General features: G+C 44.7%; 1 long non-coding RNA gene and 1 pseudogene across 2 annotated transcripts; one reads left to right on the top strand and one right to left on the bottom strand.

Annotated features, from left to right (window-relative positions):
• The first annotated feature begins 3,564 nt into the window (after window positions 1–3,564).
• On the top strand, window positions 3,565–6,111 carry LOC136528385 (uncharacterized). Of its 2 annotated transcripts, XR_010777058.1 has the most exons (6): window positions 3,565–3,839; window positions 3,920–4,182; window positions 4,318–4,606; window positions 4,708–4,950; window positions 5,456–5,529; window positions 5,697–6,111. It is a non-coding gene; the product is annotated as an uncharacterized lncRNA (long non-coding RNA). The 2 variants fall into 2 exon arrangements; XR_010777057.1 differs by having other exon boundaries at window positions 3,920–4,606.
• Window positions 6,112–10,250: 4,139 nt separating this feature from the next.
• On the bottom strand, window positions 10,251–14,733 carry LOC136526475 (protein ENHANCED DISEASE RESISTANCE 2-like; annotated as a pseudogene).
• Between the last annotated feature and the right edge of the window lie 2,265 nt (window positions 14,734–16,998).

Raw genomic sequence — 16,998 nt, 5'->3', positions numbered from 1 at the left:
AGCGAGGAGTCCCCGACGTCGCTGGCGATGTCCGAGCACCAAGGAGCGAGGAGTCCCCGGCGTCGCTGGCGATGACCGAGCACCGAGGAGCGAGGAGTCCCCGACGTAGGCGGTGATGTCTGAGCACCGAGGAGCGAGGAGTCTCCGACATCGTTGGCGATGTCCAAGCATCGAGGAGCGAGGAGTCCCCGGCATCGCTGGCGATGACCGAGCACCGAGGAGCGAGGAGTCCCCGGCGTCGCTGGGGATGTCCGAGCACCGAGGAGCGAGGAGTCCCCGGCGTCGCTGGCGATGTCCGAGCACCGAGGAGCGATGAGTCCCCGGTGTAGGCGACGATGTCCGAGCACCGAGGAGCGAGGAGTCCCCGGCGTCGCTGGCGATGACCGAGCACCGAGGAGCGAGGAGTACCCGGCGTCGCTGGCGATGTCCGAGCACCGAGGAGCGAGGAGTCCCCGGCGTAGGTGGGGAGGTCCGAGCACCGAGGAGTCCTCGGCGTAGGCGGCGAGGTCCGAGCACCGAGGAGTCCCCGGCATAGGCGGTGAGGTCCGAGCATCGAGGAGTCCTCGACGTAGGCGGCGAGGTCCGAGGACCGAGGAGTCCCTGGCGTAGGCGGCGAGGTCCGAGCACCGAGGAGTTCTCGGCGTAGGCGGCGAGGTCCGAGTACCGAGGAGCCCCCGGTGTAGGCGGCGAGGTCCGATCACCAACGTAGCTGACGACGTTCGTGCGGTGAAGTGTGCCCACTTAGTCCTTGAGCACGAAGAATCCGAGGGCCGAGGAGTAACCGGCGTAGCTGGCGATGAAGCACGAGCGGCGAACAGTCCGATCAACTGGTCAGCGACGGAGTCCATGAACCAAGCGGTCCGACTAGTTGATCGGTGGAGAAGCCCGAGCACCGGGTGGTTCGATCACCTGGACAACGATCCTACAATACAAATATGTAGAACGGGTAGTACATGATGTACAAATAAATGAACTCCGGAGAAAAATCAGTAATGGTGATGAAACGACGTAAATAGTTCGGCGATCAGTTGGCATGAAAATATATTTATGTTTAATATAAATCGCCCGAACAGTTAGTGTGTAGCTGAGTCTCCAGCCCTAGCTAGCCCATAGTCCATAACGTCAAGCGCGGAGCCCGTGCACGTGTAGGAGGAACAGGCGTGACCAAGGAGCCGTTGCCGACCACCCATAACGCAGAGTGCGGAGCCCGTAGCACGTGTAGGGAGGAGCCGGAGACAGGGCCGTCTCTGGAGACGTCCAAGCATTAATGGGACTGTTTGAGGGTTTGGAAAATCGTTTGGAGAGCAAATATGAAGAAAACAGTTCTGAGAAACATTATGACGATATACGGAGATTGGAGAATATTTAGAAGAGTATTAAAGCGTGACTTAGCTTTGGACGGAGCGTCTGATCGACGACGTATGGTGCTATCTGGTTGGCGTTGACGGCGAACACCTGGCGGGCGGTGAGTTGTTGGTGAAGATGACCTTGGAGGTGGTTCTGAGATCGGATCTGCTGTCGCAAGGGCTGGTGTAGCAGCGATGAATCGTCGTCGTGGACCAGCATGGATCTCCACAAGATTGATGACGAGAACGCGCTGTTGATTTGAGGTCCATCTGGCTCGCCATGGATCAAGCGCACACCCCTACCTGGCGCGCCAACTGTCGATAGAATATGCTCGGCAGTCCACCGAGGGGTATCTCACGATGATAGATTTGTCGGTGGAGGTGCGCATAATCAGGAACCAGATGGTGACACAAGGCGCGGAGACAACGATTTAGACAGGTTCGGACCGTCTGATTGACGTAATACCCTATGTCCTGTGTCTTTGATGTATTGTATTGATCTATATGTAGATCTGATCTGATATATCATATCTGCTAGGGGACCCCTGCATCTCCTTATATAGTCTGGAGGGACATGGTTATAAGGTAAATATCCTATTTGGTACTATACAATGTCTTGCGGTGCACGCCGAGCAGCGCCGTGCACGCCTTGATCTTATGGGCCAGGCCACCTCCGATGGTGCGGCCCATGTCTTGGGGGCCATACCCCCACAAATGAGTCGAGGGACTCAACAAATGATCAGTGGCATCAGCTCATTGATCATGTTTGCCATTCGTGCAGGTTGCAATTCCTGTTGTTTTAACAGTGAGGGTGGTTATCACTTTCACTCCCCTCGTGGAACCAGATTTAGTTAGATTCAATAAAACTAGAGCATTACATGAATTTTGAGATGGCTTGAGATTGACGGATATGTTCTTGAAAGACAATTTATCTTTATTTTTGAAAGACAACTTTCATTTGAATTGTTGCCAAATCCAAGAATTAGTGTATGCTACTATTTGCAGGGCACAAACGGTATTCTCTATCTTTACTAAAGATGACCGCAGCATGCCGGCCCAGGCGAGTCTTCGAAGTGGAAAAAAAGCCACACAAGTGCTCCGAGGGGTTTTCTCAAAAAAAGGGGCGCTCGAACTTGAGACCTCAGGGTTCAAGTTGAAAATAAAAATAAAAAAACGCCACAGAGATGCTCCGAGGGCGCTCGAACTTGAGACCTCAGGGTTCTGAGTTGAAAATAAAAATTAAAAAAAAACACCACAGAGATGCCCAGGGGCGCTTAAACTTGAGATCTCTAGGTTCTGAGTCTGCAACACTACCACTAAGCTATGAAGACTTTTGTAGTATTGATGCACATAAACGTTTATAATATGGTGAGATAATGCACTTCAATCTGATTATGTTTGTTTTAAAATTTATTGCAATCTTTGTTATACAAATTTACATTGATGCATGTTTTTGTTACTTAATCGTTACATAAAAACTCAAATGATTTTAACAAAGTGACAGTACGCATCGTTCATGATTTGATATATCTCTCACATAGTTATATGGGAAGAGTACGAAGACGTATCCAATTATGAACATGTATACTGCCACTTTGTTTGAATGGTGTTGGATAGAGAAATGACTAAAATAAAAGTTGTAGATCTTAACGATTTCTACAACTTTGTTGTTTGTGACTTTTTCATTTGAAATCATTTGTTATCCAAAAATTATGTTCGAAGTTCTTATATTTTAAATTTTAAATTTTAAATTGTTCAAACAAAGTCGGATGGAGAAATGACCAAAATAAAAGTTGTAGATCTCGATGATTTGTACAACTTTGTTGTTGCTAACTTTTCTATTTGAAATCATTTTCTATCCCAAAATTCTATTTGAGGTTGTAATATTTTGAAATTTAAATTTTAAATGGTTCAAACAAAGTCAGATAGAAAAATGAACGAAACAAATGTTGTAGATCTCGATAAATTGTACAACTTTGTTGTTCATGACTTGTTTAATTGAAATAATTTACTGTTCTAAAATTATTTTCAAAGTTTATTATACAAATTAAAAAGAAAAAACTTCAGACTATGTTGGGTCTCAAAATGATGCTCAGATTCATCTCAAATCAAGTCCTCTTTCTCTTAGCCGTTGGATCATGGAATAGATGGCTGCGATATACCAGACTTCGATTAAAACCTCCTGAAACCCTAGCGTCTCCTCCTCCTGCAGACACCAGCGTCCCCTCCCGCGCCTCTTTCCTCCCCATCCTCGTATCGAGCGCAGCAGCGGCTTCCTCGGTGTGTCAAACCCTAGCCTCGCACTCCAGATCGAGCCCCGAGAGGGAGAGGTCCAGAGCCCGTGGCGGGGCGGCGGCTACCCTCACCCCCGCCCGTAGCAGCGACGGCTTCCCTCGTGTGTGCACGGGGGCAATGACCCCACAGCTGCCCTCATCCGGCCGCGGGGAGGTTGGAGCCGTGCCCAGGTCTTCGTCGGTGATGAGCACGCACCAGGTTCACATGCCCCTTCTCTTCCCTTCCTGCTGTGCAAAACTGAGAACCCAATCCCTAACTTAAACTATTTGTGTGTGGAGGTCGCACTTGAGCACGTCCATGGCGAGCCTCCCGCGGATGCGCAGCGGCGGGAGGAGTCACCCCACGCGACGCGCGTGGCTAGCGCGGCGCCCGACGGGGACTCTGCTTCTTTTTCTGTTTGTCGATCTCGTCCCCAACATGGACTCTACTTCCGTTTGGTTGTGACCGGTGGAGGGAGAGCGGGGTGACGGAGCCGCGATGCGGACTCAGCAGGACTCCGGAGGAGCGGGGCGATATGACGATAACCTTAGTTATTTTTTAGGTGTAGATAGAAATACACATAATATGTTGTTTGGAGCTTTCAGACAGCTATTTTTTTTTGTATACCAGTTTGAGTTGGATTAAATCTGGATCATATGCTCATTGTGAGTTTTTCTGAACTGTGAATGCATTGCAGTTGATCGAAAAGTCCAGCTTCAGAGACCCAGAGTTCTGTTATGTTGAGCAAGGTATTGCTGCACCAGATTGCGACGGCTCTGCGTCCTTTAGTATGGCTTTTCACCGCCGTGATGAGAAATGGTGGCTCCCAGTGCCTCGCGTGCCTCCCGGTCACAATAAAACAAGGAAGCAGCTCCAGCACAAACGTGATTGTGCAAACCAAATCCTGAAGGCTGGCCATGGCCATCAACAGCAATGCTTTAGCAGAAATGGAGGTCCCTGAATCTTATCTTGACTCCCTACCAAAGGTATACCATGTGTTCTTCCGTAATCAAAACTCATGAATGTGCAATGTCCACAGCATTTCTTAGTGTCAGTTCTGAACATGCTGCACTAAACTTGATTTCAGAATGGAAGGGCAACCTTAGGTGATATCATATCCTGCTACATAACATCTGATCAGTTCTCTCCTGAGTGCCTTCTTGATTGCCTGGATCTGTCCACGGAGTACCAGGCCCTGGAAATCGCAAACCGTGTCGAGGCGTCAGTGTATGTGTGGCGCCGGAGGGTTGCTGCCAAACCAGTAAATGGCTTCTATAGAAGAGAGGAAGGATGCTATTAAGAAGAAGGACAAAGACATGCGGAAGGCCATGTAAGTTGAGAATCATTCTTTATGTTCCTGACTAATTCCCAGTACATTCAGCTTCTGTAACTGTACTCAGTTTGAAAACTGGCGAGATGTTCGAATTGTATGGATACAGTATCCCATGAAAGCTACCTATATTAGTGCTATGGTGCTGTTGCAATGGTGATAGTAGAGAAAAAGAATATCATAATATAAGATTTAAATCGAAATAGACAAATGTCCTCCTTTTGCTCATTGAACTTGGACGACACTACTGCTGGTTGGCATTGCCTCCTGTGGTCTTGCCTCATCTTTAGATCCCGCTTTGTACAGTGTGATTGTATTATCTTTCCTCCACTTTTGAATATTACAGCAACATTGTGGTAAACACTACTCAAAATTAATTGAATAGTACTTGTTCAAATTTTGAATTGTGCCTCTTAGCTCAACATGAATCGAGCTATAACAGTATTATCTCTATTGCCTACCCTGTTTCTGAGTTAAAATAACTCACTCACTTATTCTTATGCAGATATAAACTTTGCATGTGTGTGTTAGTTACAAATATCTTCCCAAATTTGGAAGACCAGGATAAGATCTCAAGCTGTATCCTTTCAGTTTATTGTGGTTTTCCCTATTCAGAGAAAAGAATATGACTCATGTTAAATGTAAAAGGTTATGCTGCTTAGTTTTTGCACTTCATATCAGCTTTCTCTAACAGCGAACATTAACAAAAAGTCATGGCATTGCGAAAGTCCTTAGCTTTTAATCAGATACCATTGACAAGAATGGGAAGAAGATACAGAAGTGCGAGTTCGAGAAGACGACACCACCAGTTGAGATCTGTAACACGCTTTGGAAACAATTTAGGGCGTGCAGTCCGTCATTACTGTCTGGTGATGAAGATTGTCAATTGTGCTTGTATATAGCTGAGGAGGGCGGACCTCTCACCTTCAGTATTACAGTAATACAGTTCCTCAATGTTGTGTCGACACCAATGTTCGGGTATCGCCATAAACACAGTCGGCTATGTCCTGGTTTTAGCTTGATGGATAGTACTAGACTAGATCTTTACCAGGCATTAGCACTTACAGGAGAGGCCAATAGGCTTTGCATTAGTTCTACAGCTATTTCAAGACTTACGATTCCTGTACATGATATGCAATAAGATTTGGCATTTGTGGCTAATTTTATAGTCAGGATAAGATCGGAAGGTAGAAAATTCCGGTTTGCGCTTGCATTGTAGTCCCATACTGGCGCAGCAAGCAGCATGCATGTCCACGTTCACAAAAACTCCAATGCCATTTGAGTTGCCCTCTGGGATGCAAATTGAAACCACGCAAATGCAGTGAACACCTGACGCAAAGCCATCACGAATTCACGAGCGCATCTGTTGGAGCATAATGTGCATGCCCGCCTATGGAGAGTTCTGCTGGAGCAGCGAGTGGGGCCTGACTGTGTTTCTTTTCAGTTCTCACAGGTGACCTCACCAAAAAAAAAAAAAAACCATGGTAGACCTCACCCCAAAACTCTCATGCTCTCATCCATAATAACAAACACTAGTGCAACTCGTGCAACTTTATTCATAACCGTATTTCATTATTGGCGACAATTATTCATGGTGTCAGGTTTACAAACATGTCTTGTGAGCTTTCAAATTTCAAAGAAAGAAAGCAACCAATCAGCACCGGACCAACAGATTTGGAAATAATTATACTAGCCGTGGAAAAGCTCTATTAGCCAAAACTCTTGATAGGAAGAAATGCAGTCGCCTCGTGTATAGAAATCAGAATACACAAAGTGTCAACCTAAGTGATGCGGAACAGAGAGGCCATCTCAATCTGTAGGGAACTTGAGTTTGTCAACTAATAGTACATCTATGTTTATTTGAAATTAAGATTGCCGACGGAAGGTTTACTTACGGCAGTAAGAGCAGTTTCAGCACCCTTGTTTCCTGCCTTGCCACCAGCACGATTGAGCGCTTGTAGCATTTGATTTAGCATTCTCAGCAGGATTTTGATAAGGAGCAAAATAGTGCACATGTTTTGAAAAGTAGTCAGATAATCAACAAAAAAGGGTCACACTATTGACAAGAAACTTTCTCATCAGAAAGGAATACTTGAGTGAAACCTCTGCTTTGCTAATGTGGCCAATCTGGATTAAAGATGTCACTACTTTACAGGTCATGTAGAAATGGTTGGCACTACTCAAAATAAGTTAAATGGCTTGGGAACTTGAACAATAGCATTTTGTCCAGCAACAAACACTTTACTCTTGACATAAAATGAACATAACACAGCTCAAACAGCAATTGATTTTTCGAACAAAACTTTGAACAGAGTCCTCAGGAACTGATTGGTTTCCACATGTATAGGATGTGGGCCACATATCCACTAACAATGAAGAACTAGCCCTGCTTTGGGTTACCAAACATGATCTGGTGGCATGTAACAATTGATAAGATGTACATGTACATAACCAAATCATGAATTACCTGATCCATGTCTTCACAGGTTAGAACACCAAATACACAAGGAACACCTGCATCCATTAAAAGCCAAAATAATCTAAATGTCTAAATATTAACTGAATTAACCACCATAAAGAAGAAATAAGCAGACCACACTGCAAGGTTTCAGTGAATGTTGCAAAGTACTTTTATAGCACCAACTACACAGCTATCTCATATAACCAAATCCTCCCAGTTCCATAATAGATGCTCACATTAACTCTTGTTCTGTAAGGTGTACTTGCCTCGAATCACTTGAAATATAAAATTTTAGCCTACCCCAACTTGGTTGGGACTCAACTGATTGATAACCAACCAGAAAGACATTGGCTAGCTAACCAACCAGAAAGCAAAGAGAAGGAACTCAACTGATTGATAACTCCAGAAACAGATTGCACAACTTTATGATCATGCATTAACTAGACAAGCAATCAAAAAAAAAAGGAGCAGAAACCAGAGATGACAAGAGATCCAACTATTACCTGAATTTTTTCAGAAGACCTTCACAGAAAAACCTACAATTATGAATGAACAAATGCATTCCAACAATTCAAATTAACAGTTTGTTCTACTAGGAAGTGGTCAGTGTAAAACAATGGTTTTTTTAGTGCCAAGAAGAAACCTGAGTAGTGGGTACTATGTGAAGGATGAAAGCAGGATGCCCACTGATTCCATCAACTATACATATATCGGCTTCTCAGTTTTTTATAAACATACTCGAAGGTGTTTTTCTAGAAGCACCATCTGTAACAAAATTCTGACTCAGAGCCATTATAAATATTGAATCAACTGCTCTACCATCCGAAATCAAATGATGAGCATCATTCTGAAATATACCTTACTTGAGTGAAATATTAGGAAGAATATATAAGATCTCTATTGGTGTTTTTCGTGCTTATTAGGAAGAAAATACAGCATCGGGAGCTGAAAGTACGAAAAGAGGACGATCGCGAAGGAATGTCCAAACTCCTGTTGTCACTTTGGAGAGCACCGAATCTTTGAATAAACGAGTGCGACGCATAGGGCGATTCAATGGTAGCCCTTGGAGGGAATAATTGTATAGCAGGAACCACATAGTGGATACACAAAGAGAGGCCACTTTCATTGTCCTGTAGCCAATTTTCCCATAATTCAAAGTATGTTGATTCATTGAATTTTTAGAGTAGAAAGAGTTCAACATTTTTGTTACAATTGTTTAATTCAACATGTCACAGAAATTTCTTCAAAAGCTTCTTGTAGTTTAGATGCATACAACAAAACTGAGAACATATTATATTCATGGGAAGAACCTGTCCTATGTATATCACATACATTTCTCCATTTGAAACACTTTATGGCAACAAGTCCGAGGGAAACTTGTGCAGCAGCGGAACAACAGAAAAGATCAGGATATTTGTGAACTTTATTGACTCTTACAAATTATACAGACCTACAGTATCAGCCGTTCCACAAGAATGTCTGTGGCAAAACGTCGAACAACTAGGGTCCACCGACATCCACCCAAGAACAGGAAGCAACGAAACAAGCAAGCTTAATTACTCACAATAGCGTTGAAGAGGGTGGACTTGCCAACGTTGGGCAGCCTGACGATGCCCGCGCGGAGGCTCATGCTTATCCGTGTCGTGCGGCCGGACGAGAACCGCCGGGCGCGGCTGGCCCGACTCCAGCGCCGGGTGCTGGAGTAGCGTCGACGAGCAGCATGGGGGCGGAGTGCTAGAGTAGTGCTCCCCGCCGTCTCTCTCTCCGCTCTGGTAGGATCCGTGGGTCGTCGATTGGACCTCACTGCCACAGCGGCCCCACCCGTCAGTTCCATCCCTCTCCTCCGTCCCTCCCCTCCGCTCTGGCCAGGCTTCCGAGCTGGCCGGGTGACCGCGCTCCCCACCGCTCGACTTAGCCCGCGTTCGCGCGCCCCGCGCGTGACCAAGCAAATCGCGTCGCGCCTACCCGATCCGGCAGCCGCCCGGACGAGGCCGTCCGAGCGGGCCATGCAGCTCGGCGGCCTGGATGTCCTAGCGCGAGGTCGGGAGCGCCGACGGAGGTAGGCGGCGGCGGCAGAGGCGATGGCGTGGATGAACCCTAAAAATAAAATGTTATGTTTATCTAACTATACTACTTTTATTCATCCTAACTATACTACTCAAAAAAATATTCATTTAACTATATGACTTTGAATCATACACCCAAACTATACTACCCAAAACATTAATTTTATAATTATGAATTTACCTCTTTCTCCTTGATTAAATAAAAGAACTACGAAAAATAGAATTATCACTCTTTTATTTGGAGTCCTAATCCCCTTAACGTTGGAGGCATTGGGAGGCGTTACGGCGCATATGGGCCCACCGATCATAGACACATCTAACGCCTCCCTCATTGATGCCTCCCAACGCCTTCCCTCGTATGGACCCACCAGTCATAGACACGTCTAACGTTTCGTGATGCCTCCCCAACCATAGTAAAAAAGTATATATATATATATATATATATATATATATATATATATATATATATATATATATATATATATATGCAGGCATTATCCATCAATGTTTCTAACAATTCTGTTTCTGTTTTTTCAGGGTTTTAAATCTTCCGCTATAGCAGCTGCTTTTTCTCGAGGCCGGTTTAGCGATTTAAAACACTGTTTTTTTAAGATAAACTCATGTGCATGCTCCTGTTGCAATGTAGTACTACTGTGTCCACGTCTGCTTCCTTTGTGTGTTCTTCTGTTTTTCAGCGTGTCAAGTACTACCGTGTTGTTGCTGTATCCTTAAACTGGTCATGGACGCCTTCCGCACAGATTGATTTGTCCCGCTCAGGAAATGTTTTCAAGGTCAGGATACACTCCTGCGGAAGGTTTGATGTGTGATAGCCGTGCTAGGAGCTGCTCTGGGAGCTCGTCGTATGTGTTTGCCTGCAGGTGCAATGCAACAGTCAGAAAACAAGCATTTGGCAGAGTGAACTAGAGCCAGAAAGAAACAAAGATTGTCTATGGGGGTTTCATTTACCTGTATAAGAAACGTCATGTCAACTACCGAGGTGGTAACAATACCAAACACCAAGCCCAGTACCTAGGGATGAAAACGGATCGGATACGGACGGATATCACCGATATTATATTTGTTTTTATATTTCTATCCGGATTCGGATTCGAATACGGATAGTGTCAACTATGTCGGATAGGATATGATTGGATATCGACATCATAAATATGCGATTTGAGTATTCGGATACGGATACGGTATCGGATGTTGGATATCCAGACTCGGATATGGACAGATCTCAACCCCTCTAAACAGATTCGGTTTCGAATACGGCCAGGCTACCGCGGATGAACCAATATCTACATCCACCTGCAGAATTGTCACGGTGTAAGAATGTATTCATCATAGGTTTGTAGTCCGTGCATGACCAAAAAGAATGTGACGTTCTACTTGTTCAATCTGAATTCAACTGAACCATGTTCACACATGACCAATAGAATGTATTTCGCTGTTCATCAACTACTACTACAACAACAACAACAACAAAGCCTTTAAGTCCCAAACAAGTTGGGGTAGGCTAGAGTTGAAACCCAGCAGAAGCAATCAAGGTTCAGGCACGTGAATAGCTGTCTTCCAAGCACTCCTATCTAAGGCTAAATCTTTGGGTACATTCCATCTTTTCAAGTCTCCTTTTATTGCCTCTATCCAAGTCAACTTCGGTCTTCCTCTGCCTCTCTTCACGTTACTATCCTGGCTTAGGATTCCACTACGCACCGATGCCTCTGGAGGTCTCCGTTGAACATGTCCAAACCATCTCAACCGGTGTTGGACAAGCTTTTCTTCAATTGGTGCTACCCCTAATTTATCACGTATATCATCGTTCCAAACTCGATCCCTTCTTGTATGACCGCAAATCCAACGCAACATACACATTTCCGCGACACTTATCTGTTGGACATGTCGTCTTTTCGTAGGCCAACATTCTGCACCATACAACATAGCAGGTCTAATCGTCGTCCTATAAAACTTGCCTTTTAGCTTCTGTGGTACCCTTTTGTCACATAGGACACCAGATGCTTGCCGCCACTTCATCCACCCTGCTTTGATTCTATGGCTAACATCTTCATCAATATCCCCGTCTCTTTGTAGCATTGATCCTAAATATCGAAAGGTATCCTTCCTAGGCACTACTTGACCTTCCAAACTAATATCTTCCTCCTCCCGAATAGTAGTGCCGAAGTCACATCTCATATACTCAATTTTAGTTCTACTGAGTCTAAAACCTTTGGACTCCAAAGTCTCCCGCCATAACTCCAGTTTCTGATTCACTCATGTTCGGCTTTCATCAACTAGCACTACATCGTCCGCTAAAAGCATATACCAAGGGATGTCCCCATGTATGTCCCTTGTGACCTCATCAACTAAAAGAATTTAAATTGGAACTATTACTGATGAAGGGACTTACTTCTAAGTAGTCAGGACCATGCAAATAGCTGCAATCCACGGCTTTCCCCAGTAAGCAAGGTGTGCTTCCAACACTTTGCCGCACTATCCAAGACCCCTGGAGAATTTGAACGTGCTAAAGTGAGAACGGATTACAAAGAACACTTTGAATGACTTCACACTGGAACAGACCTTTGGAACAGAGGGGATAAGCTTCAGTCTGCTGTTTCAGAAATCATCATCACCATCGGCAAAAACGCTGCAACAGTGATCCTTTCTCCAAGGAATTTGAGACAAAATAAAGGACCAAGCTGTAATGACTTGGTCCAGGAATCTGCAGGAGAACAGTGACTTAAAGAGCATAACCTAAGTATAGAAGAAAAATCAGCAATAGGAACAAACTTGGAAGAAATCCATAAGTTTATCATTCAATTCTCAAAATTAGTTGAGAAAGTTATAAATAACAATCACGCAAAGAATGTCTGTCATAAGTAAATTTTCAATGTATTCGCACCTGCTCTTGTTTGTAATGTTTATGAACTACTCTGTATGATTTATGAATCAAATACCAATTAGTCATTTAAAAAACATGCAGATTGTTGTGCAAGGCACCAATTTATCTTTATTTTCTTTTGTGCTCTGTGCGGTCACGTTTCTATGAGAAAAGATCCAAGCAGGACAGAAAGAAATGAACATGGAGGGATTTTTAGAACAGGAGCTTACTTGTATGTTTACCAGGAAAGTGAACATTCCCTTATCAGCAGCAACCTACATTAGTAAAGGTTCAGTTGAAATCATCATGTAGCAGAAGCACTGTATTAGTTAGGAGCAGGAACACTAATCTAAATCCATATGCAACAATGGTATTTTATTTGAAAGGAAAGTTTTGGTTGAACCAACAGTCCTCCGAGACAATGGTATTCTACTATTCCAAGTTTGCATTGCGGTTATAGAAAAAGTGGGCTAAGATAGGAATGTGCCATTAAGCAACCATGACAGGTTTTCTGACCTGAGCCGCAGATCCTTTCCGCCTAGCAACGTGATCCATACGCTTGGTGTCCTTAAACCAGTCAATCGCTACGAGCTCCATAATATACTTCCCTGCTGGTACCTGCAAGTCAAATGACAAAATACTAAACACTTGATTGCCCGCTAGGCTACAAAAAGAAAATAAACCAATTGTGTCACTTGAACGCCTGGACCTTTGATTTGTCATGTGGAAAGGTCTTGCTACGAACTTTAAAGATCTTGCTATCAGGTATTGCCCAACAGTTACGACTTTTCTCATTTGTATCCTGACGAATAATGCCCGAAAACCAAGACAAATCTATTGGGTCTGAAGGACCACCAAATAGAATGGCAAAGAGGTCAGGTTAAGACATAACTGGGCAACCTATAAAGTCATCAATCAAACTAAAATAATGGAAATTTGAAAAAAAATAACCTGAGCTCTTAGCATCACTGTCGGATTTGGTAGGTTCTTCCTGTACATGAATTGCAATGAAACTGTGAAGTGATGAACAACAAAACTTTTGGCAAAGTACAAAAGTTGGGTGAATGTTTTTAGGGCGTGACTGTAAAACAGGTATTCACCTCCAAATCAGCTTCAGGGACTTGATAGTCATCGTCATCTTCCGACTCTTCATCTACCATATCCAAATGTTTGCTATTAGTTTGTTTGGTCTTCGAGTCAGGTTCTTGAAGGTCCAAATAACACAACTAAAATATTTTACGTTTCTGCACTTAGCTTCACACTAGTTAAAATAACATTAGTTTTGAAAGTACAGACCAACAATTATGTACTGAAATTTCAGAAAGCATACAGACAATAGGCAACACGAATTGACAAATTCAGAGACTGATTGAACACACTACTTCCTGTATGTATTACGTCTGGTATCATTTTTCTGATATATAGCTGTACCATATATAAAGCAAACGCAGGGAATAGAATAAGCACAATTGGCCGTATTCAGAATGGCAGCAGAGGCAACTACTACTATCTGAACAAAAACAGATAAGAGGCAACATGCTATTTATCTAGTGGAAATACAGGCTATTTATCTCAACTAATATTTTTGGTCAGGTACACATTATCACATACACAACTCAAGCTTTTTCTCAGCAAAGATTATATTGTTCATCACTAGAATGTTTAGAGAGCAGCTCAATTTATCATATACACAATTCACAAGAAGCTTAATAAGAACAAAGTAATCTTGTTTAGAACTAAGTTCAAATAAAGTTCAGAGCTAAGTTTAGGGATCAATAAGTTTCTGAATGTCACTGTTCACACATCTATTAGTCTGAATGTGCTCTAGTCAAGTATGGATGCATTGATTTTAAGGAGACAACAGGGGCAACCTTCAGAAAGAGTCACCTTCCTTGCCTCTGCGGCTCCATGAGCAAGGGAAGGACGACGAGAGGCTGAAGAACTCCGCGGCAACATCTTGATGACCCGCACGGCCGCGCCATTAGCCCACCCGCGGCCACTCACGCCGCCGCAACAGCCTTTGTCTCCTGCACGGCGGGTCCATCGCGGACGAGGCGGAGGGAGCCATGGATGCCGGCGCGGACGAGGCAGAGGGACACTACGGGACCTGGGAGCACGCGACGAGACCCTCCCGACAGCGGGGACGGCCGCCGCCGCTGTGACCGAGAGCGCAATCCTGGTTCAACTCCTTGGGACGGCCGCCGCCGCCGTGACCGGGAGCGCAGTCGCCGCCGCAGCCTCCATGGGCTCGGTTGGGGAGCTGAGGGCTGGTGAGGAGGGGTCAGGCCTGGATCTCGCTGGAGACGACGCAGGAGCGGCGCATCGCGTCGAGGTCCTCCCGCGGACGGATGGCGGACGGCGGCGGCCGCGGCCTCCATGTGCTCGGCTGGGGAGCTGAGGGTGGTGAGGAGGGGTCAGGCCTAGATCTCGCCGGAGACGACGCAGGAGCGGCGCAGCGCGTCGAGGTCCTCCCGCGGACGGCGGCGGGCCGGCGGCGAATGAACCCTAAAAAGACAAAAATATTCATCATTTTTTAAAAGCAAATATTCATCTTACTATAGTACTTAAATCATACATCCCAACTATACTACTCAAAACATTATTTTTATAATTATGGATTTACCATTTTACCCTTGATTAAAAAAAATAACTACAAAAAAGGAATTGTCACTCTTTTATTTGAAGTCCTAATCCTCTCAACTTTGGAGGCGTTGGGAGGCGTTACGGCGCATATGGGCCCACCGACCATAGACACAACCAACGCCTCCCTTATTGACGCCTCTCAACGCATTCCCTCATATGGGCCCATCAATTATTGACACAGCTAACGCTTCCTGATGCCTCCCCAACCATAGTAAAAAAGTTCATATATGTTATCTTTGTTGTATACCTGGTACCACCAATACAAATTCGCTTATCTATTTCGATCCATTTTTCTCGCGACGTCGCTTCAGTCTATTCATGACGGAAATCTGTTGTTCGTCATGGATTGATGGGTCACGGACCTCCGGCACCTCATTATCACCATGCGTCTAATGGCGAAAGTGAAAAAAAAGTCATTGAACATAACTTTTTTAGCTACCGATCATACATATTCATACACACCGCTCGACGACCCAATTTTGATGCTTTTTTTATTGAACAATGACGAGGATAGATTGTCATATATAGAACCATCCGGCTTTGATGATTAATTTGCATTTCATCAAAAATAAGTTCGACTATTGGTAAATTATTTGCCATTCAGTGGTGAATTCTGTTTTATCGTAAATAAGTTTGGCTAACGATGTCATGTACACTGTGGGGGACTACACTAATCAGGAGTTAGATCTCCGACGACGTCTCAAAGCCCGCAGTTTGGGGCCGGCAGCCATTGAAAAATCAAGGATCAGGCAAAGATCACGACTCACTTATATTTGCTGCGGTGATGCCAACACAAAGTTCTTCCATATTATAGCAAGCACACGACGCGGAAAAAATTACATCCATTGCCTTCACACTGATAGGGGAATAGTCATGGCTCATGAAGAGAAGCAAAAAGTGGTGGGAGACTATTTTGAAAACCATATCGGCTCCATGGTTCCTAGAAACACTACCTTCAATTGGCAAGCTCTGGGGTACTCCGCTGAAAGCTCTAGTTTAGTTTTGGTGAATTGATGAAACCCTAAGTGCTAACCTAATTTATCTAAGTGATCATGAGATAGGTGACACTATTCTAAGTGGCGGAGCAATGATGAAGATCATGATGATGGTGTGACCATGGTGATGATCAAGTGCTTGACTTGGAAAACAAGAAAGAGAAAAACAAAAAGCTCAATGTAAAGGTGAAATTTGATAGGAGCTTTTTGGTTTGGTGATCGAGACACTTAGCGAGTGTGATCATATTTAGAATCGATAGTCGTACTATTAAGAGGTCTGAAACTCATATCGAAATACGGTTATCAAAGTGCCACTAGATGTTCTAACTCATTGCATATGCATTTAGATCTAGTGGAGTGCTAACACCCTTGAAAATTCTTATGAAAATATGCTAACACACGTGCACAAGGTGATACACTTGATGGTTGGCACATTTGAGCAAGGGTGGGGAAGTGGAGGAGTTCGTTTTCACTATTTTACAGTGACCGGATGCAGGCCTGGTGACTCCGGTCAGTAGAAACTATGGCAGCGCGGCTTAGGGTGTTGCATCGGACGCTGACCTGAGTCTGGTCGAGGTGCATTGGACGCGTCCAATCACTGTTTGGGCGCTCTGGAACCTCTCTGGAAATGACCTGACGCCGTGTAGTCATGAGCACCGGCGTGTCCGGTCATTAGTTGGAAGTGCACGGTGTTGAACTGATCTGACGCAGCACGGGCGAGTCAAGTCATTCGCTGGTGAGTCCGGTCGTCACTAACTCAATCACGCGGGAATTTGTCACCGTTGGGATCGGGCGGTCATCTTTGAAAGGCAAGAACACGTGGCAGCGGATCTACGACCAGACGCTGAAAGTGGTGCGTCCGGTTAGTTTGACCGGCACGTCCGGTCACCCCGAGTTGGGCTGCAGTGAGAGCCCAATGGCTTTATTTCATGGGGGCTTCTATTTAAGCTCCATGGCTGGCTCAAGCTCACTCTCTTGGCCATTTGCATTACCATAGCAACCTTG

The sequence above is a fragment of the Miscanthus floridulus genome, chromosome 19 (genome assembly GCF_019320115.1).
Source record: "Miscanthus floridulus cultivar M001 chromosome 19, ASM1932011v1, whole genome shotgun sequence".
Taxonomy (NCBI): domain Eukaryota; kingdom Viridiplantae; phylum Streptophyta; class Magnoliopsida; order Poales; family Poaceae; genus Miscanthus; species Miscanthus floridulus.
Note: the sequence above shows the minus strand (reverse complement) of the source record. Positions and strands in the feature narration are given on the sequence as shown.